Source organism: Eubalaena glacialis, chromosome 14 (genome assembly GCF_028564815.1).
Source record: "Eubalaena glacialis isolate mEubGla1 chromosome 14, mEubGla1.1.hap2.+ XY, whole genome shotgun sequence".
NCBI classification, from domain to species: domain Eukaryota; kingdom Metazoa; phylum Chordata; class Mammalia; order Artiodactyla; family Balaenidae; genus Eubalaena; species Eubalaena glacialis.
Window position 1 is genome coordinate 56,680,928 of NC_083729.1, and position 23,405 is coordinate 56,704,332.

The window sequence follows — 23,405 nt, forward strand, 5'->3', positions numbered from 1 at the left end:
TGGGGGAAGGAAAATGCCCACTGGCCAGATGTCACTTAGTGTTCACTGACCACTGGGAAGCCAGGCTAGGACCCAGGAATTAGGAGAACTTCTTTCCACCGGGGGGCTCTGATGGTGGGGTCTGTGTAGAATGAAGTGAAGTGAGCATAACCTTTGCCTCAATCCACCGAGGATTAGGGAAATAATTGATCTATTTGATCAGGTTAGATACTCAAACTAGACCATCCCTATTAAGTGACTCCTCAGGCCTAAGTCCATTTAACTCTTGGCATCAGAGGTTCTCCACTCCTGTCTGGGGGAGATTTAACACATACTGATGTCTGGAGCCCTCACTGGACCAAATGAATTAGGATCTTGGTTAGGGAGTGGGGACACATTGACTGCAGAGTTCCCCAGGTAAATGTCCTGAGCAGGATTAATAAGCCTTGGTCTACGCTATTCAAATCAGCCAGGTACTGCAGTAGCCAAGTCTTCATTTTGTGTCGAGAGGCAGGGTGCAGCTTGTAGGGATGGGGTTACTCTTTTATTTGGCTGGTCAGGAAAGGCCTTGATGATGGGGTGATTCTTGAACATGGACATGAAAGAAGTGGGGGGTGAGCCATGCAGGGGGTGGGGTGAGGGCATTCCAGGCTGCTTTGTACCCCACAGTAGAAGGCTAGTTTCTGATGGTGAACGTGTGGGGAGTGAGTGATGAGGAGAGGCATGATGGCATTTATGTTGCCACTGGTTCAGGTAAAATTAGACAGTTCCCTTTAATGCCTCATCAATGAGGAAAGAACACACTGGTTAGAAATTACCCATTGGTTAAAAATAATCTGACTCTTACGGTATTTGTTAACTGAAGTAATATGAAATTAGAACTAAAGTTTGGTTTAGTTTAAACATGGTGAGATTTCGTAGGATCCAGCAGTATAGAAATGTTTAAAAAGACAAGAAAAGAAATTAAGTGAGAGGAAAAAAAACAGGGTTGCTGGTAAAGAAAGGGCAGTGTGATTCCTTATTTGCTTGGCTTTCATCTGTGTCTGATAGAAGCCTGGGGTAGGCGCCCGTGGGCAGGTCACAGTTATGCTTTTGAAGGTGACCAGTGGCAGTGATGTACCCAAAGTGTGACTGCTTTGTCACCCCACGCCTAATTAGGTAAGCAAGGCGCTCACGGTGGAGATTATTTCATTTATTAGGTTCGAATGAAACCTGTGGGAATTGGTAAGATGTGATCTTAAATTAACATACTTCCTGCAGCACCTGCGATGTGGTATTATCAGAATTAATTAAACAGTCTGAAATCGCAGGCGCGGTGTCAGGCAGGGATAACCAGATGCCTGAGAGCCTGCATGCCCAGGCTGGGTCTCCAAACGCTTGAGAGTGTCTTTCTTTCTCCCTCTCCTCACATCCTGACGGGTCTCATTGTAGAGCCTTTGAAGCTTTTGTAGACGTGGTGGGGGATTCTATGGGGATGCATATAAACAAGTAAACCAGTGTTACTCAAATTTTAATACTTTTCTGAGTATTGCCCGGGATGCCAATGATTATCTGAAGGGGTAGACAGAAAGCCTCAGAGAGCTGGCTTTGTTTTTCTCTCCTCTGAGGCTTCGATCCGTTTTAAGTTGTTTGGTGGAACAATAGGAGTCCATCCTTTAAAGTCTCTTTCTCCCTCATCTGCTTGCACAAGGCACTATTACCCAGATGAAATGCATGTGTGGTAACATACAGTGAAATGCCGTGTGTGCACGCATGTGTGTATGAACTTCGGTGCGGTACTTTTCTGGAGGCCATGCCAGTTAGTAACATGTAGGTTTCAGCAGATCAATACAGTTTGTTATTAAGGTTCTTTTGATTTGTAAGCGCCATTTCCACAACATGGACAGTGGCCTAAGGGTTGCCTGGCTTTGTGGCTAAAATGCAGATTTCATTGTGTGTAGGCAGTTGTCATGAAAAAAGTCTCTGTATACCTAGTGAGTCTGATGCGTTTCAGCAAGCAACGAAAGAGCTGGGCCAAGGGTTGACTCCCTTTAGACAATAGGGTGGTGTGCAGAGAGGGACTGCTTTGGAGGCCCCAGCACAGTTTGTTTTCTAGATATACCCAGGAGCAGAGGGAAGATGCCGGCTGCCCAGTCAGTAGTAGAAGCATTGTGGGCAGATCAGTGAGGTCTAGAAGACAAAAAAAATAACTACTTCTCATACTGTATTGACATATTTCCCCCTAGCTGCTTTGAAAAGGTATTCATTCGTAAAGACTCAACTTTCTAAACAGCTCTTCCCGCGGTAAGTTAACTTGTTTCTTCCTTTCTCTCCCTAAACACCATCCATACTGCTAAGGTAGCTGTTTTCTCTTTGCATTGTAGTTAGTTGTATATACCACTGTCTCCTTCATTGGATTATAATCTCCTTGGATATCATGTTTTATTCGTGTTTGAAATTCTTGCATTGAGTCTGGGACAGTTCTTGGATTCATTTGTTTGATGAGGGCTAAGTTACATTTTCCAAAAAGGAAAGTAGTTGAAGGAGGGAAGATAGGTCAGGAAGGAAAAAGGCAACTTATTCAAGGTTGCTACCTAGCTGGGAATGGAACAGAGGCATACCCAGGTCTTTTGACTCTTTTCACTTCACCATGCTGCCAAGAAGTATCCAAAACCATAGTATACTGAGAGCTTTTCGGAGAGTACAGTCTTCTTAATCATTTGGCCTGTAGAATATTTTATGACCAGTCACTTTACTTGTGAAAGACTGAGAAAGTCTTAATTAATGATGAAAGTGAAGTTCATTTTTTTTTTTCTGTGTAATTTTGTCCGCCAAAGGGCATGGAGGTTATATGTTTGCCCGTTGTATTTTTTTAAGCTGTTCTTCATAGAGCCACTCCATCAAAATCCCCATCTACTTAGCTAGTGTCCCTAGGACAAGGCCTGCACATTATCCAATTCCTCCTTTTCTCTTCCTTCAGAAATGGACCAACTTGGAGTCCACTCCCTGAGGGTCCTGCCCTCTGCTGATGAACTCTCCATGCCCTTCTTGTTCCACAGATGTGTTTATATATAGTCATTTCTCAAGACTGCTGCTCTCTGAGTGTTGTGGGCTTGGATGGGGCTGCTCAGGCTCCAGAATACTTCTGGAATCTTCTGAGTACAATTTTTAGGCACATTAATTTCCATCAGAGAGACTCTGGGCCATCAGTGGTTGGAGTCCAGTCACTTCGACAGACTAAATTGAAGGGTGGAGTGGCTCTGTGAGCTTATAATAGAATCGTAGAACTAGAAGGTGGCTTAGAAGTTGTCTGTCCAGGCTTTCTTTTCACAGATGTAGAAACTGAGACCCAGAGGTAAAAGTCACGCAGCATGGGGCAGGGCCAGGCCTGGAATCAGGCTTTCTGACTGCTAGCTCATTGCTTTCTCTACTACGCATATCAAAGACAACTTCTCATTCCTTTGTTTCCGTTTTCTGTCTTAATTCATGATGGGGCCCCCGAACATCTCACTTCTGTCTTTTTTTTTAAAAAAAGACAACGTATAAATGTAAATATTCATTTTATAAATATGCATATCATTTAAATATACATTTATTTTAAATACATGTGTTAATTGTGATCTGATGTAACATATATAATTAAGTCCACAGAAAGTGATGATTTGCATATAATCAAGCTTGTATATTAATCAGTTGTCAATCTTGAATGCCATTTTTCTTCAGATGGCACCTTCCATGCAGCCATATCAGAGCCAGAGATTTGAAGCAAGTGTTCAACCTACACAGTTGAAAGTGTGCTTCTGTGCTGCTCTGGGCTGACTTACTGTACCTCATTGGCCCCTGGGATCCCATTTTTAGTTCTTCAGGGTGCTCTGGATAATCCTGCTTTTCTCTCAGACTTCGCTTCTAGGAGGCAGACCTTCTGAAGGAGGAGAGAAGTTTCTCTTTGTCTGGAGGCGGATGTCTCTGAAGTTTCTCACTCTGTTCTAAAGGAGTTTCTAGACAGTGGAGGTTGTTTACTAGGTTACAAATGCCCCACTGAGGGGCATCAGTTGTTGTGGAGAGTACAGAAGAGAACCAGTTAATGTTTCAACTGGAAAGAACCGTAATATTATTTAAGCCACATCCCTCACTTAACAGATAAGGAAACCAAGGCCTAGAGATGTTAAGTGTCTTTCATAGGAATCCTACCCAACCTTGAAGACCTTTGAATTTCTAGCCTCCTCATGAAGTCTTGGGCATCATTCTCCCCTGGACCTGCTCCTCCCTTACCTGCAGTGCTTATCAAAGTACTGCCTAAGTGGAAGGGTTTGTCTGAGTATAGCTTGTTCCCCGCAGTGGATTGTTTTCTAATTCTTCTGTAACTACCAGAGTGCCTGGCATACAGTAGGTACTCAATATATATAGGAATGAAGAGGTTGTCGATTGGGAGGTTGTGAATTCATTTTGAAAATATATGGAAATGTCTCTTCTTTATGGATATCATGGTTTAAAGCACCTAAGTGCATTTGTCTCTCAGAAAACCAGAGAATCGTTTCTTGGGAGGGCAGAGGGGACAAAGAGTAGACCTGTAGCTTTATCACTAGCCTATATTCTTTCCTCGTGCTGAGCCTGGTTCCAAAGGTAATTAATCAACAAAGACATTTTCTTTGTCCCCTTGTCCTTTGGTATGTGGTATGAAAAATGTTATTTCAGCTAGAGGAATTGTGTTCACTTAGCATTCTTTCTGCATTTGGTCCCTGATATTGTTGTAAGATAGCAGGAAAAGGTTTTTCATTTGATTTCTTGATTAATTAAAGTCAGACAATGTCCCACTTTTACATTATTCTAGTGAAAATATCCCACTTCCCCGTGACCCTCTCTTGCATGAAACAGTTTTCATTAAGGAGCATTCATTTTTTTTAAAGTATAGTTTAAAATGAAGAACAACATCTTATAAAACAACTCAGAGGATGATTTTAATCCTTTAAAGCAACACTGTATGTATCTGGACATCACTCCTTTTTGCCGTATAGAAAATCAATAGGAGAAATGTGTTGAAATATTGACAACATGCAGGGTACTAAATTAGGCAATATGATAGATCAGACATGGGTTCTACCCTCAAGATGGTGTAGTCTACTGAGAAAACTGAAACTGAAAAATTTGTATTTATTCTTTTATTCAACACATCTTTATTGACACCTACTATGAGGGATACGGTAGTGAATCAGTCTCATGGGGCCCTGCCCTCATGTTGAATACTTTGTAGTGGGTTATAAACATGAAGCTGGGACCACAGGTCAAGATGGCAGAATGAGTTCATGCTGAGGCCCATCCTCATAAGGTCAAGATGGCAGAATAAGTTCATGTTGTGGCCCATCCTCATAATGATGATGTGTATACACTTAACCATTATATGTAAGCTATAAAAGACAAAACCAAAAAGATGTAACTGATCTCAAAACAAGACAAACAATCTGTGGGTCAGAGATAGAACAGCTGCCTAAAGTGATGTGTAGGGTTGAATGAAACCCATGCCTGTTGGGCTTTAGGCTGAGAAGCAAGTAGTGGTTGCTGGGAGTTTGACTCCAACCAGGACTAAAAGTGTTCAGTGGAAGGGTGGGGGATTGGATCCAGGCTTACTGCTGGAAGCCAAAAGCAAGAGTGTGGTTTCCTCTACTCAAACACTCACTTGTGAAAGAAGGCTAAAAAAATGCTGCCAGCTGCTGCTAGGACTACAGCTTTAAAGAATCTACAAACCTAGGAAAGATAGGGCACTTAGAGTCTTGAGATCCCGAACTAAACCAAATTCCTTTTTGCCTGATATTTTTGCTTTAATGCCCCTAAATCACCAGGGGGTAGGAATCTCAAACTGCTTTTGCCAAACCAGGTTCTGAACTGTGGCTATAGGAGATGAGAGGCAGATAACTCAGAGAGTGGTGAACTCAGAGGAGTGGACTGAGGACAGGGCAATTATGAAAATCCTCTCACTTAAAAACCTCAAAAGCTAAATTTCAAGTCACACCAAGAAACTAAAGGCTAGGGAAGATAGCCAACAAACCAACCATCAGAAAATTAATTTATTCAAATAAAATTAATTTTATGTTATAGCCAGAATAACTCTTTAAAGAAATAATTTTAGCAAGGTTATACTAATTAGGGATGAAATAATAGCCATAAAAAAATAAGATTTTACATAAGAAGAATAGGCAGAAAGAAAATAAGAAAGGTTGAATGTGAAAAAGAATCGATTTCAAAATTAGAAGTAAAACTATTATCATCAGAGTAAGACACTCAGTAGATGAGATAAACTCTAGATAAGACAAGTGATGGGGTAATTACCATATTGGAATTCAATACAGAGATGGTCACCCAGAATGCAGGAAAGAGAAATAAAAAATTAAGAATATTAAAACAAAACAGAGAAGAGACATGAAGGATAGATTGAGAAGCTTAACATACATCTAATCTGATTACTAGAAGAAGAGGAAGGAAAGGTGGACAAGCAATATTTCAAGAGACAGTAGCTGATAATTTTCAGTACTGAATAAAGGTCAGAGTAATCAGATCAAAATATACTCCAAGAACGGAGGTACATAAATAAATATAAACCCACATGTAGGCACAGTCCTCTTCAGTCTGCAGAACATCAAGGATTTAAAGAAAATTGTAGAAACTACAAGGAAGAGAAGAAATATTAAATTTGAAGGAAGGATAATTAGACTAAAGGGACATTTATTATCAGGGAAATTAGGCGCCCGAGGACACTTACTATATTCAAAGTGCTCAAGGAAAATATCTGTCCATCTATAATTTATATAAGCTAAAATATCATTCAAAGTGAAAATAAAACAAGGACATTTTCAGACATGCCAAGGCTAAGAAAATTTGATACTCACAGAACTTTTAAAGGTTGTGCTTTAGCAAGACAAGAAGTGCACCAGAGGAAAGACATAGGATAGAAGAAACATTGATTAATATAGAAATTGGTGAAATATATTGGTAAATTTACTTAACTGTTGACTAAAACAAAATCTTCATTTTGTGTGTGTGTATGTTTAAAACACGTCAAAGTAGAACACTGGACAACAAATATGGGGGTTGTTCCAATAGACAGTTCAGCAAGCTAAGGTCTCTGTGTTTGGGAAGGAGATAGAAATTTGTCAGAATATTTTAGTTATACATGAGCTTGGAATAAAAACCAAATGAAACAAAACTAATATTCAGCTTTAAGAAACCTAAAGTCATACAAAGATGTTAAAAATAGAGAGATGGGAAAAAGTATATAGGCAAATACTAACCCAAAGAAGTCTTGTCTAGAAATATTAATAACAAAGTAGAATTTAAGAGAGAAACACGAATAGATGTAATCATGAACACTGCATAATACTAAAAGGAACAATCCACCAAGAAGTTGTAATGAATATGACTTTGTATTACCTAACAGTATAATCTCAGAATATACGAAGAAAAAGTTGACAGAACTATGAGATAAACTTGATAAATCTGCCCTTTTTGTAGGAAATGTCTACACATTTTTATCATACATTTATCTATTGAGTATACAATATTAACATGAATATAGAAAGAAATTCCCTCTTTATGCCCAACAGAGAATATACATTATTTTCAAGTACACATCAAGCATGTACAAAAATTGATTTCTAAGGAAACTTTCAACATATTTCAAGGAATTAATATGATGTAGATCATGTTCTCTGACTTAATGAAATTAAATCAGAAATTATATAAATATAGTTAATATAGCAACAATTAAACTCCCTCTTAATAACTCATGTTTTGAAGAGGAAATTATAATGGCAGTAATAATATATATGAGGGACAAGGAAATTATTACATGTTACATTTGTGGGCCACAGCAATATTTGTATATAGAGATAAAGTTAGAGCTTTCAATATACTAGCCACCAAGGAGTATTGAAAATATGTGAGATAAATGCTCAACTCTAAAAGCTCAATTAAGAATAAGAGTAAACTTAAAGAACGTAGTGTCAGAGATATAATAGAAATAAGAATAAATTTATGAAATTGGAATAAAAGAGACCATTATTTAGAGGGAGGGCTCAGGCTCAATGGTACCTACAAACCTTTGTCAAGCCTCTGCAAAAAAAAAAAAAAAAAAAGATAAAAAGAGAATTAAAAGAATTATTACTGTAGATCTAGCAGATTTAAAGTAAGAGGGTATTGTGAACAACTTATGGTAGTGAATTATAGACGTAGAAAAATGGATAATTTTTTAGAAAAGTGTAAATGAAAATAAATCAGATCAGTAACTATCACAATTATCTCTTCTTAACTGGTACAAGGCCCAGGTAGTGTCAGAGGTGAATTTTAGCATACCTCTAAGGACTGGATGATCTTTACCTTATATCAGGGGTCCCCAACCCCTGGGCCATGGACTGGTACCGGTCCACACAGCAGGACCTCACAGTAGTGTGGAACTGGGCCACACTGCAGGAGGTGAGCGGCGGGCGAGCGAGCGAAGTTTCATCTGTATTTACAGCCGCTCCCCATCACTCTCATTACTGCCTGAGCTCTGCCTCCTGTCAGATCAGTGGCGGCATTAGATTCTCATAGGAGCGTGAACCCTACTGTGAAGTGCACAGGCGAGGGATCTAGGTTGCGTGCTCCTTATGAGACTCTAATGCCTGATGATCTGAGGTGGAGGTGAGGCGGTGATGGTAGCGCTGGGCAGCAGCTGCAGATACAGATTATCATTAGCAGAGAGGTTTGACTGCACAGAGACCATAATAAATCAATTGCTTGCAGACTCATATCAAAACCCTATCAGTGAGTGGCAAGTGACAATTAAGCTGCATTTGGTGGCAGGCTTTATAGTGGCAAGTGAGTTGATGTACTTCAATTGTACAGCTGCATCTGGTGGCAGGCTTTAAGTCAGAATCTGACACTTACTTTAGTCTTCGTGCGGCCTGCCCATTATTTTATTTACCACTTCTGTCCGTGCCTCTTTCCCTCACTGCTCACTTGTCTCAGTCATAGTTTTGGTAAGCCCGTGAGCTAACCCTAGCCAAAATGAGTAAAAAAGAAACATCGCTGGAGAGCATCTTTGAAAAGGGGGAAAGACTCAATGATGAGACAGCAGAAGACTCTAAGACTGCCAACCAAAAGAAAGCTGCATTTAAAAGAAAATATTACACCACAGCTGCAGCACTATTCAAGTCTTTGAATGATTACATATTAGGAAAACTGAATTGGTCATTTTGTGTTGGTATATGCACGGACGGAGTGGCTGCCATGACTGGACAGCTTTCTGGTTTCACTACACGGGTCAAAGAGGTTGCTTCTGAATGTGAGCCTATGAACTGTGTCATCCATAGAGAAATGCTGGCTAGCTGAAAAGTGTCACCTGAACTTAACAACGTTTTGCAGGATGTGATTAAAATTATCAACCACATTAAAGTACATGCCCTTAACTCACGTCTGTTCATGCAGCTCTGTGAGGAGATGGACGCAGAACACACGTCTTCTCTCATACACAGAAGTGAGATGGCTTTCTAAAGGTAGATCACTGGCCAGGGTTTTTGAGTTAGGAGAGCCGTTCCAGAGATTTCTTTTAGAAAAACAGTCACCCCTGGCAGCACATTTCAGTGACACAGAATGGGTCACAAAACTTGCTTACTTGTGTGACATATTCAACCTGCTCAGTGAACTCAATCTGTCACTCCAGGGGAGAATGACAACTGTGTTCAAGTCGGCAGATAAAGTGGCTGCATTCAAAGCCAAACTGGATTTATGGGGGGGGGGGGGGACGAGTGAACATTGGGATTTTTGACATGTTTCAAACATTAGCAGAGCTTTTCTGAAAGAGACTGAGCCAGGGCCTTCTTTCTCCAAGCTGGTGCATGCATGATCACCTATCTCAGCTTTCAAAAGAATTTGATCATTACTTCCCAACCACAAAAGACCCCTGAACTGGGAAGGAATGGATCCGCGACCCATTTGTGAATAAGCCAGGTGAATCGACTTTGTCCGTGCTAGAAGTGGATCAACTGCTTAAGATCACAAATGACCGTAGCCTTAAAAGTATCTCCGAGACAACTTCAAATCTCCATGCATTGTGGATTAAATTCAAGGAGGAAAATCCTGAGATTGCCACAAAAGCACTGAAAAACCTGCTTCCATTTCCAACATCCTATCTTTGTGAAGCAGGGTTTTCTGCAGTGACAGCAACCAAAACGAGATTACGGAGTAGACTGGACATAAGCAACACACTTCGGGTGTCACTGTCTCCCATCACCCCCAGATGGGACCATCTAGTTGCAGGAAAATAAGCTCAGGGCTCGCACTGACTCTGCATTATGGTGAGTTGTATAATTGTTATATATTACAATGTAATAACAATAGAAATAAGGTACACAAGAAATGTAATGCACTTGAATCATCCCAAAACCATCCCCCCCACCCCCGTCCATGGAAAAATTGTCTTCCATGAAAGCAGTCCTTGGTGCCAAAAAGGTTGGGGACCGCTGCCTTGTATGAATATTTCAGAGGATAGTAAAATAGGAAATGCTACTGAATGCATTTGGAACTCATTGTTAGCCAAAAAGGACAAGGGCATAATATAAAGGCTATCTTTAAACACTCACAGTAAACTTAATATCAATGGTAAAACTTTAGAAATGTCTCCATCAAAGTTGTGAGCAAGGCAATGATGTCCACTTTCTGTTCTGTTAACCTTGTGCTGGAGTCATAGCCAATGCAATAAAACAAGAAAAAAACTAAGAAATAAGAACTGAAAAGGAAGAAATAAAACTATGTAATTTCTAGGCATGTAATTGTCTATATTGAAAATTCAAGACAATATACAAATAATTTTTGGAAATAAGAGAGTTTAAGTTGTTGAATCACAAATCAACACAGAAAATCAAAAGTGTCCCTAAATTCCATCCTTTCCTGAGCTTTCATAGAGCTAAGATCCTATGGTTTCTTTTAAAGGTATGGTAGAAGGAATGTAAGTGCTGTAAACTTAGAAAAAGTACTAGAAGAGACAGTGCTGGGGTAAAGGGCAAAAGTCAAGCTGTCAGAAGAAGTCATCTATTGTAGAGGTCATCAAACAGTACCAATTACAAAGTGTAATAGGAAAAAGCTCCCAGTTACAAAAGCAACAACATCAGTGAGTTAGCAATAAACATAAGTGTATAGGAATAAACAAAAAATGACTTTTATGAAGAACTTTACCACACGCTATTTAAGGACATAAAAGACTTGAGTAAATATAGAATTATACCATGTTCCAGTGTGGGAAGATTTAATAAAGATCTTAACTTATTCCAAATCTATAAATTCAAAGCTATTGTAATAAAAATTCTGTCAGGATTTTTGATGGAACTTGACAGTGTGATCCTACATCTGTCAAAGATGATTTAAGAAGAAGAATAGAGTAGAGAGACATGGCCTATCACATATCAAGAATTATTATAAGCTAGAGTAATAAGTCAGTGTGGTATTGGCATAGGGACAAACAGACCAATGGAATAGAATAGAGAACTCACAACAGATTGACACACATATAGCTACTTGACATTTGACAGAAGTCATATGTCAAATCATTGGGGAAACATTCAGATAATGATACCTAGGGCAAGTGGTTACCCATATTGTAAAAAATAAAATTAAATCTTTTATTCTATACACAAAAAAAGTGAAAATTTCTCAAAAATTTTAAAAGGAAATATTTGACAATATTTTTGTGGCCTTGAAGTTTGGACGTATCCCTTAAGGTGGACACAAAAAGCACAATTTGACACATATATAACATAGATATTATATGTGCACATACACACATGCATACATGTTTATACATATGGGTGCATGTATGTATACTTCTGAACAACAGGGAATGAATTGAAAAGGTAAGCTGCAGACTGGAAGAAGATATTTGCAATGCATAAAGCTGATGAAGAATTTGCATCCTTTGAAACAAAGAAAGGCAGAAGACCATGACACCCTGTGTCAGATTCCTGGGTCTGAATCTTGGCTCCATCACTTATTAACTGTGTGTGACCTTATGCAAGTTATTTAACCTCTTTTGACTTCGATTTTTTCATTCTTAAAGATAATGATCTTACCTACCTGACAGGTTGTGGGGTTGTTGTGAGGATTAAATCATTTACTATGTGTAAAGCCCTAAGAATAATGTCTTACATTTAGTAAACACCCCCCAAATGTTAATTATTATAACTAATATCATTCAAAATATATAAAATTACTCTAAATCAATGAGACTAACAATCCAATAGAAAAGTAAGCAATGGATATGAATTAATAATAGAGGAATTCTGTATGGCAAATAACTATATAAAAAGTACTCAGTGTCCCTGGTAATTTGGAAAATGCAAACTAAAACAACAGTCAAGTATAAGTTTTTACCCATCAGGTTGACAAAAGTCCAGAAGTCTGACATTGCAAGCATGTGGAAACATGTGAACTCTTATGCACTGTTGGTGTGAGTGTAATTTTCAAAATTGGTATCACCAATAGAGAGCAATTTGGTGATATTTAGTAAGTCTGAAAATACACATACTTTACAGTTCAGAGCTTCTGTTGCTAGGAATGCACTACAGGGAAGCTCTTGCAAGTCTGTACAAGGACATGTGTTTAGGAACACTTGCTGGAGTCTTGCATGTAACAGTTAAGAACTGGAAACAACTTAAATATTCACTAAGAGGGGAAAGGATAAATAAATTGTGTATTCATATAAAAAATGAAATACAAAATTCTTCACTAAAATAAAGTATTAGTACGTTTATCTCATGATAAATCTCAAAACTTAAAGATGCGTTTAAAAAAAAGCAAGTTCAAGATAACATACAGTTTAGATACTATTTGTATAAAAATTTTAAACATGCAAAACAATATTATACATTATTTATGGATACATTCGTAAGTAGTAAAAGGAAGAAAAACTTATGAGAATGATAAACACCAAATTCAAGAAATTGGTTTTCTCTGAGGAGGGCAGAAAAAGGAATGCATTAGGATATGGGTGCACAGGCAGTTTGAAGTGTATCTATAATTTTTTATTTCTTTGTAATAAAATGAAAAAGTCTGAAAGAAATATGGGAAAGTGTAAACATTTGTTCAAGTTGAGGGGTGAGAGCTGTGCCGCCTTTTTTTCCTCTGTGTTTGAAATATTTTGTAAAATGAAGAAAAAAGAAAAAAATTGAGATTCACACAAATATGTATGTATACATGCACATTTATTTTTTAAAGATCCTTCTATTTTACAATTTATGGCATACTAACTAAAGTCTAAATGACACAAAGAGGTATGTTAGAGTTCGGTTCTCTACACTAAATTATGTTCAGCTCATATGTAACTTTATATGACATAGTATAAAGCTAACAACTAAGCTATTTAAGCATTTTTCCTTACTTTGAGTCATTAATTCTTTAAACATAATTGGTGAATCTTACTACTCAGGTTGATCATAAACTGAAAGAAAATATATTTATATTTCAGTGAAACTGAGCCATATGCCCTTTCATTGTCTCTCAAGGAGATAACTTGAACAAAAGATTATAAACTTGCATTCAGTATTTAGTATTTGCAAGTTGACATACGGGAAAAGAATTATGAAGGGAGCTGGGGTAAGAGAGAAGGGGCTCAGGGAACCCAGGAAGGAAAGGGTAATGGCCCCGTGCAGTGACAAGAACACGGTGCTGGTGTCAGAAGGTGCTAGGTCTGGTCCCATCTCGCTCTTCCCACTGTGTCCCATTTATAAACAGGAGGATGGAATGTGGTCTCCATAGTCCCTCGAAGCTCTTAAATTCCGTGATTTCACTAACACAACACGTGCTCTTTTCCTGTGCCATTTCAAAAGGAGACATAATTTGGTACAATTATATGCCCACCTCTACATGCTGACCTCTATCTAGTACTGTGTTGAATATTCAGTGTATTTACCTTTCTACTCAAGACTTTTCTCATTTCAATCTGCTATTCAGTGTGTGCTCTCAATCCAGGACATGTATGATTCATTAACCTAAATGCATATATGACTTGTCCTTGGGTGACCTTGGTGTTCTCATAACCCTCTATTTTCCCGTGGGGTGGATGAGCGTTGGTGTGACCTTAAAAAATGGCTGCCGAGTGCACCTGCATTAGCTCTCTAACTAGGTTCTTAGTGAGCGAGGATGTAAATTATGTGCATTTTTGAGAACTTAGTTCTATAAATAGACCCCAACCTATCTTACAACCAAAGATATTTTAGGATAAATGAAATACATCTCTGAAGTTGTTAAAGAGGCTCCCCTTCTATAATAAAACTAAAAATAAAACCCGTCTAACCTCATATTAGGATTACATTAGAAATGGGATGACATGCCTAAAATTATATGTATCTATAAAAAGATATATTGGTGATGGTGATGATGACCCTTTTGTTCTGAGCTATTAGAACTGAGTAGAATATAAAGTAATTAAAATAACAGAATTCTGGGAAATAGTGGAATGAGAAATTAAAAGCTGTGATACAGTTTTACATTCTTGTGGAAATCTATTGATCATAATTAGCACATAAGCTAAATCAGAATGAATGGGTAGGTTCTAAAGTACAGGCGTAATATTGTAGGTTATGGATAATGTCTTTTTTTTGTTTGTTTAATGGATCTATGATTGGTTCTCAAATGCTGTTCAACTGGTAATGGAAATGGGTTTCTCTTAAAAGCCCTTCTTCTAGGCTTTCATAGCACCAGGACGTTACGGTTTTCTTCAAGCACGATGTGGACACAATGTACGTGCTGTCAACTTAAACAGGTACTAGAAGAGACAGCTCCAAGGTGAAGGGGAGAGGTCAGACAATCAGAGGTGGCCATCTATTGCTGAGATCATCAAACAGGCCTGCCATCAGTGGACTCAGAATGTTAGAAATTAATCAGCTCGACTCTCCGTGTTTAGCTAGGCTGATTATATATGCCCTGGAATGTGACCATGTGGTGACAGGCCTGAGAAACTAAAGTAATAGGAGTGCAGACCAAACAAAGGCTGGGAAGACAGATCAATTTGCAATATTCTTTTCTGCACCCATGCAACAAAGCAGAAACATGAAAGCAGAACATTAAGGGATGCTCCCTATGAACTGGACAAATCAATAAACATCAGTGGTAAAGAAAAAAAGTTTCTCATTCTCTTGAGTACCCCGAGGGCTTTTCCATCTCGAGAAGTGATGAGTAGTGGTGGCCTCTGTCATGTTCCCTTCACCTACACGGTGTCATCTCCTGCCTGCTCAAGGTGAACACTGCTAAGCATCAGCTGAAGGAGGTTTTGCAGGGGAGCATCTAAGGAAATGACTGCCTGTTGTTAGAGATGTGCTGTGCTAGCCGGAAAGCAGATGTGGCCTCAGGGGGCAACATTGAAGGCAGGATCAAAACAGCAAGATGGTGGGTTCCCCTCTTCCCCAAACATTCTGAAAGTACCAGGTGTGTTTTCTCCTGTCAGGGTTGAAGGCTACAGGAGTGTTTTTTTCCTGTCAGGGTTGAAGGCTACATAATACTGAGGGTCCTCTTTATCTTCTTGGACTTGAGTCAGCAATGGAGAGCTGGAAAAAGAGCAGACAAAGGATATGCAGGAAGTGATTTAGAGATAGAAGAATATGCTTAAGTGTAACACAGGCTATTAACGGCATGATCCCAGTCTTGGCTTCATACAACAGAGACCCAGATTTCAATGTGAGCATGTGCAAGTGTGTGCATGCATGTGGGCGAGAGTGTGTACGTGTGTGTGTGCGTGCGTGTGTGTATGTGTGTGTGGATGAGAAGAAATAGGACAAGCAAGAAAGGGGCTGTCAGGGTAAGCACTTTCTGAAACTTATGAGGCTGTCAGACCAATTCTTTTCTCTTCTAAATCATTTTCCGCAAAACAAGGAGATGATTATCTGACTGCTAGAGGAAAGCAGGGGTATTATATTTCATTTGGGGGGAAATGTAGATTTACGGCAGATGGAATTTTTTTTCTTTAAAACCAACAACCCAACAATGGCAGAGTTCATAGAGTGAGTTAAAGTGCTTGCTTATGTTTTGTGTTTTAAGCTGATGAGATTTACACACATCTGTAGTGGTTTCAGGGGCTGTGCCATTGGAGGGACTCTTGTTCAAGGAGTTCAAGGAAGGAGAAAGAAACTGTCCTGTACCCATTTAACAAAGGAAGAGCTTTTCCAACATTTGCCCAAGGTATTCTGCAATTAGAGACATCTGCTCACTGGGAAAATGATTAAAATGGATTTTGCAAAGGAAGAGGAGGTTCATTCATTGACTGGTAGTAAACAGGGCATCTATTCAGTGTAAGATAGTGTGCCAAGCACTCGGGATGAAACAGTGAAATGGCAGGTCCTGCCTGCAGGAAACTCACAGTCAGTGGTGAAGGTGGATAAGTCACTGCATTGTAAGGCAGCATTTCCCAATGGAGGCGCATGCCAAGTGCCATGGGAGCCCAGAGAGGGAAGGGCTAAGCTCTTCCGGGTGGTCAGGGGAGGGAGCCTAGAAGACAGAATCACCAGGGCAGTTGGGGAGGTTCTGGAGCATGGGAAGAGCAGGGATGCCTGGAAGAGTAGTGTGCACTTGAGGATCTGTGAGCGGCTTGGATAGACCCAGCCGTGGGTGTACGTTGACGAGGAGTGGAGTGTAGAGAGTGGGTGAGGCCTGCAGCAAGGGAGGGCAGAGTCCAGTTTTGGACAGTTTAAATTTTGATAGAGGTGGAAATGTGCCACGATTACTTTGGTTGGGGAAATGAAGCTTTCTGACTAAAAGAGAAGGCATCCACCCCTCATCGTTTTTAACTAGATGAAAAAAAAGTACCTTTTAATAAGACTTCCATCCACAAGATGAGAATCATAAAAATGTGACATCTTCTCCGGGTTAATATTCCCTGTTCCCTCAACAGTTCCTCGTATTGAAATGGAGACGTTTCAGACCTTTCATTGTCTTGGTCTGTCCTGTGTGGAACTAACCTGATTTATCAGAGTTCTGCTCAAGGCTGACACAGAGAGCTAGAGCATTCCCACAGCGTGGGCTGATTGTCAGGGAGTGCAGGGAACAGATTCATTCCAAGCTGCTTTATTAGCACGCTCTGGATTGCTCCTGCTAACAGCCACATTGCACTGTTTGCTGATCTTAAACCTTCAGGAAAGAAAACTTCCAGGTCTTTTTCATGTCAGTGACGGGAGGTCACCTCTCCATCTTTTTATACAACTGATGTTTTGAGGCCCAATAAGAGCTTAATCCTTAATGAGTCTTAAAAAATGATTTTTTTCCTTTCTGAATCCTTATGTGTCCACCCAAAATATAAGCCATGTGGCGTTTTAAATGGTTTTAAAATTAAAATATTTTTATTTTAACAAAATTGGAAATAAACATGTAAAAAGTAAAAAAAAAACCCCACATGATTTTCCTAACATACTATCATAATGTTATTATTTTTTCTTAGTTCATATGCAGAAAAAAAACTATATGGCTTTGTCATCATGAAACAGACAAGTACGGTGTTGGTGGTATAGTGATGAGCATAGCTGCCTTCCATAAAACAAAGTTTTGTAGTCTGCTTTTAAAATAACACTCCTTAAGTATTTTTCAGATTGCTATAATCTTCAAAATGAAAATGTGAAACAGTTGCATAGTATACTATCTTGTGGTTATGCCATAATATACTATACATTATTCTATTGTTGGACAATCAGGCCTTTTCCTTATTTAGCCATTATAAAAATACTGCAACAATGATAATTTTGCATATTTTAAAATTTCTTCTTTTGAATTATTTTCACAGGGTAAATTCCTAGTATGAATTATGGGGTCAAATTACTAGGTCAGAGATAAGCTGCATTTTTATGGTTGTTGAAATACAGTGCCCTCTAAAACCCAGTGCCACTTCTACCAGAAATGTGACAAACCATCTAGGTCTTCAGCTTCACTTGTGATGGCAGAGCTAAGACTAGTTACTCGTTACTGAATCAACCATTACAGATTCAACTCAATGTAATGTCATTCCGCCTTCAGTTCCCCATGTCGGAGAGCATTTGTGGGCTATATAAAGGCAGGGATCTTGCCCACTGCCATATCATACTTCAGCTTCTAATGCACAGTGAAGGCTCAATAAACATGTGTTCAATGAATAAAATGCCTTATGAATTCCATAACATTTTCCTGACATACCATTCGTTAACCCCATTAAAAAATAAATGGTTGATGTGTAATGATTCATTGTTGGTGAATCTTTTAGACCCCCAGTATTCACCAGTTTCTTTCTTAAGGACTCTCTTACCATCGTTTGGTAATGGGTTTTATTTTTTAATTGCAACGCATTATAAATGAAATTATTGGTTTACAGACAAACAAAGTTTACCTCAATTGGAAATAAAAAAGCAATTTCTAATTTTTTATATTCTATTTTATATATAGATTGCAGCATAACCTTTTTTTAAGAACATAACTGTATGATTTGTATGTTTTTAGCAGTCTGCACAATATTTTTTTACGTGCATTATACATGTATCCATATAGTCAGTAAATGTTTACTGAGGGACTATTGTGTACCAGATACTTGGGCAATCGTTTAGGGCAAGACAAACACATTCTTTGCCCTCATGGAGTACATTGTCTAGTGGGGAAGGCAGACATCAAAAAGTAAAAACTGCTGAATTTTTGTAAGTACAGGGGGCTAGAGGACGCTATTACAGGCTGACATTACTATCCTGGGGGGTCATGGAAGACTTTCTAGAGGAAATAAAATATACTGAATCCTAAAGTATGAATAAGAGTTACCTAGTAGCGAGTGGTATGGTAGGGAAGGAGGGCAGTAAGAGGGAAGAGCGTGTGCTCACTGCCGGGCTCCGATGCCAGAGAGAGCATAGTACAGTGAGCAACTGAAGAGCCAGATGCAGTCAAGTGTGGGCGGGTTATAAAGAGTGATATAGACTGAGGCATGTGAGGGATTTTGGTTTCTACTGGGAGGGCAGTGGAAAGCACTGAGGGTTTCAAGCAGGGGAGTATGGCCTGATCAGATGGGCCACAAAAAAGGGAGCAGCCTTGTCTGATTTGGTTTACACTGAGCATTGGTGGCAGCACACATGATTCCCTTTGTATTGCAAAATGGAGAAATGAGTTGAATCCTTTCTGAGCTTATTCTTGCCTTCTTGATATTTTTTCCCTCAAACTTACCAAATTTGTCACCAATATAAGGAAGCTCTAATCTGGGCTTGCATTTGGATGTCCCGAGCTGGTGGTTTCCGTATTCTTCATTCCAGAGAAGCGGGTCCAGCTTTGAAGAGGGAAGCTGTCCCCCTGCAAAGTCAGCCTCTGGACAACATCTGTGGTACCAGCTAATCCAGGCTGTGAACTTTTTATGAAGCACCCGCTCTGTTCTGAGGCCTGGGTCCCCCATACTAACAACATTTAGGTAAATTTTGTTAGTTTGTAAATAGATAATTTTATTTACAATGTGTTGTGATTAAAAAATAAAATCCATTACTAAATGATGTTAAGATGGCCATTCTCCTGTCGGGCCCTGGAAGGAGATTGCAGCTGTAGAATGCAGTAGCAGGGAGGTGTGTCCGAGGTGCAAGATGCGGGCACATCTCCATTCTCTGATTCTCTAGAGACTTCCCTCACTTGCCCAGGATAGATTGGTATTTACCATCAGGCCAGACGACCTGTCTACAGGGATCACTCTCGAAATCAGCTGCTTTGTTGAAATCTTTCTTCAAATTTTCCTCCGTTTTTTTTTTTTAGATGTATTTGTTCATGTAATTGCTTTGAATGACTTGGCTGGCTGCTGCTAGACCTGAGAGTTACTTGGTACTAGCAGAAGCCAGGTGCTTCACTGTGGGTTGAATAATGACTAGTTACAAACTAGGGAACCTACTTGAACCTGAGTAATACTTTATATTAACAATAAGTAAAGCAACAGCTATCCTCCTCACCCTCCACTGTTAGTTGAGTGTCTTTAATGTGCCAGACACTGTGCTAGATGCCTTGCATATATTTTCTGTATTCTTCACAAGGATCCTACAAGGTAGGTATTCACATTGCTGTCATCCACTGTATCATAGGCTCCCAGCAGGAAACAGATGGCCCACTCAAATTAGGATAATTTGAGAAGAGTTTAATAAAGGGACTATTTACAAAAGTGTGGTTAGGGTGAGGGAAATCCCAAGCATGGTGTGCTTGGGGCTAGTAACAGTAGAGTTCCTTTGTTACAAGTCTAAGACTGAGGAGGAGAGGAGGGCCTGGGTGTGGGGCATGGGGAAGGATGTTTGGGGATGCTGTCAACAGGAGTTGAGTCTTTCTTTTAAGGGATAAGGTTGGTCTGCAGCAATCCTGAAACAGCGGAGCCAAGGAGATAAGTATTCCCAGGTCACACTTCACTTTCTCTCCAATCTTGAAAGAAAGTAGTGAGTGGTATGTGTGCTGCCACCAATGCTCAGTGTAAACCAAATCAGACAAGGCTGCTCCCTTTTTTGTGGCCCATCTGATCAGGCCATACTCCCCTGCTTAAAACTCTCAGTGCTTTCCACTGCCTTCCATTTGGAAGCCAGAGGGCCAGGGAGCTTTTTCATGTTTATAATACAGTGCAGGGTAGAGAAGGGTAATGGGGTGCAATTGGAAACTATCTAGTCCATATACCAAACTTCGTGATGTATTTAGTATTTAGTATTCAGCTCCTTGCTGTCCTTTCCTCCCCTAGTCCTCTTTTCATTACGGGTGATGGGGACTCCAGTATTCAGGTATTTGATCTGTGAACATTGTGGCCTCTCAGTTGTTCTTCCCCTTCACATCCAGAATCTTTTCCTCCTCCCAACTCCTCTGCCCACTCCCTCTGTCATACTCATGACTTTATCACTACATTGAGGCTCCAGGCCAGGGGCACTTCCCCCCGTTCACTATCCTTTCTTGTCCTCAGGTCCACACTTCCTACCTTTCCCAGCTAGGATTTCCTCGCTGGTTAGGATCATTCCTGCCTCAGGTGTCCCTCTCTGACTCTGTGGTCCTCCTGATATGACCCAGCTCTGATTAACACCATCCAACTGTCTCCTCCATGTCTGTACTTGAGTAGCTAGAACTTCTTGGAGAAAACATACAATTGGGCCAGCTGATCTCATATTAAAACCAGGACCACAGATCTCAAATGAGCTCCTATCCACATGGGATTCCTACTGCATTTCCCTAGTAAGGAAGTACTTTCTTTCTCACCAAGTTCCTTAACACCTTCCTTCCTTAAATGTCCTGTGCTCTCTCGGTACACTCCTAGTTGAGGAGCTTTCTTTGTACTTTATTAAGAAAAGAAAATCAATTAGCTAAGAATTCTCCATGCTTCCCACCACCTGAGTCTGTGCCTATACTCACACCTTCCATCTCCCCTCTTGTTACAGTGAAGTGTTCTCTCCTTATTTAAATCCAGCCCATCCACTTACGTTCTAGACCCTATCCCCATCCTTTCTCAAGGACTTTGTGCTGCAGTTTTCTCCTTTGTTTTCTCTCACCATTCCTCTAGACTGGATCATCCCTGTGAGCATCTACACATGTTCTAGTATTTTCTATCTTAAAACATACACTTGAGCTACTTGTACCACATTCATTTCTCTGCTCCTCTCCATAGCAAAACATCTTGATATTGTTGTCTATAGTTTCTCTCTCTACTTCTGCACTTCACATTTTCCCTAATCTACTCCTAATTCTGCCTTTCTACTGAAATTGCTCTGTCAAGGTCACCAATGACCTTTATGTTTTTAAATTCTGTGGTCAACATTTTGTCTTCAGCTTACTGGTCCTCTCAGCAGCTTTCAATATTTATTTATTTATTTGGCTGCGTTGGGTCTTCATGGAGGCATGTGGGATCTTTTGTTGCGGTGCATCGACTCCTTGTTGCGGCGTGTGGGCTTCTCTCTAGTCGTGGCGCGTGAGCTCCAGAGCGTGTGGGCTCAGTAGTTGTGGCGTGCAGGCTTAGTTGCCCTGCGGCATGTGGGACCTTAGTTCCCTGACCAGGGATCAAACCTGCATCCCCTGCATTGGAAGGTGGATTCTTAACCATTGGACCACCAGGGAAGTCCCCTCAGCAGCTTCTGATACAACCTTCCACCCTCCTTTTTGAAACAGTTTTTCTCATGTTTTCCATAACAGCTGCTTTCTGGTTCTGCGTCATCATTTATACAGTGGCTGTGCTCTCAATTTTATGTCTAGGTCAGATCACTCCCCTGAACTTGTGCAGCTGAGCATTGAATAGCACGGGTTTGAACTGCATGGGTCCACTTACATGCGGATTTTTTTCATTAGTAAACACAGTGGTACTATGTGATCTGTGGTTGGTTGAATCCACCGATGTGGAACCGCAGATACTGAGGAACTGCATATATGGAGGGCCGACTATAAATTATACACAGATTTTTCAGCTGTGCAGAGGATCTGCACCCCTAACCCCATATTGTTCAAGGGTCAACTGTATATTCAACTGCTTCTTAACCTCTCTATTGGATGACTTAGTAGGCGTCTGTAGGAGACACCACTGGGAGGTCTCCTAACTCATTTCCTCTTCCCGAACACACCCCTAGACTGCACATTCCAGCCTCCCTTACTGATGGGTGTGGCCGTGTGATAGATTTCTAGCCTGTGGCATGTGAGCAGAAGTGATGTACATCACTTCTAGGTTTGGCCTGTTCAAACCTTCCACATGTGATTGTCCATACTCTTTATCTTTCAAATGGATACGGATGAGCTCAGTGACTTTTAAAGCCAAATGTTGTACACAGATGGGCCATAACAAGGAAGGAACATGAATCTCTGAATCACCACTTGCAGGAAGGCTGCCTACCAATCAGGAATAAATGATTTGGATTTTAACTGGGCAAGAAATTCAGTCTTACTGTATTAAGCCTTTGGATTTTGGGGGGCCACCATCCATCAGCTCCTCAGCACTATATGAGTGCCTAGCACATATTAAGTGTCATAGATACTTGTTGAATAAATGGATGTTATCCTTGAATCATTTCTTTCTCTCTCGCTCTGTCATCTAATCCATCAGTAAACCCTCTAAGCTCTATTTCATGATAAACTATCTGTGTCTCTCCACCTCTGCTATAACCGTCCTAGTTCAGACGTCTGCCAGCTGTTAACTGGCATTATTGAGGTAGCCTCCTGAGTGGACTCTTTGCTATGTTCTTTCACCCTCCAATCCAATCCTATCATAGCAGCTAGACTGATCTTTTGAAAATGTGAATCAAATCTTGCTCTCCTTGTCGAAGCCCCACAGTGGTCTCCCAGTTCTAATGCTGGTCTGCAGGGCCCTCTGTGACCTGGCTGCTGCTTCCCTCTCTGACTTCATGTTGTTCCATCTGCTTCCTTGTTCAGAAAGTTCTGGCCATACTGACCTTCTTCCTGTCCATGAACACATCTGGCTTGTTTCCACGGTAGGGCTTTTCCTCTGACTGTTCCCTCTG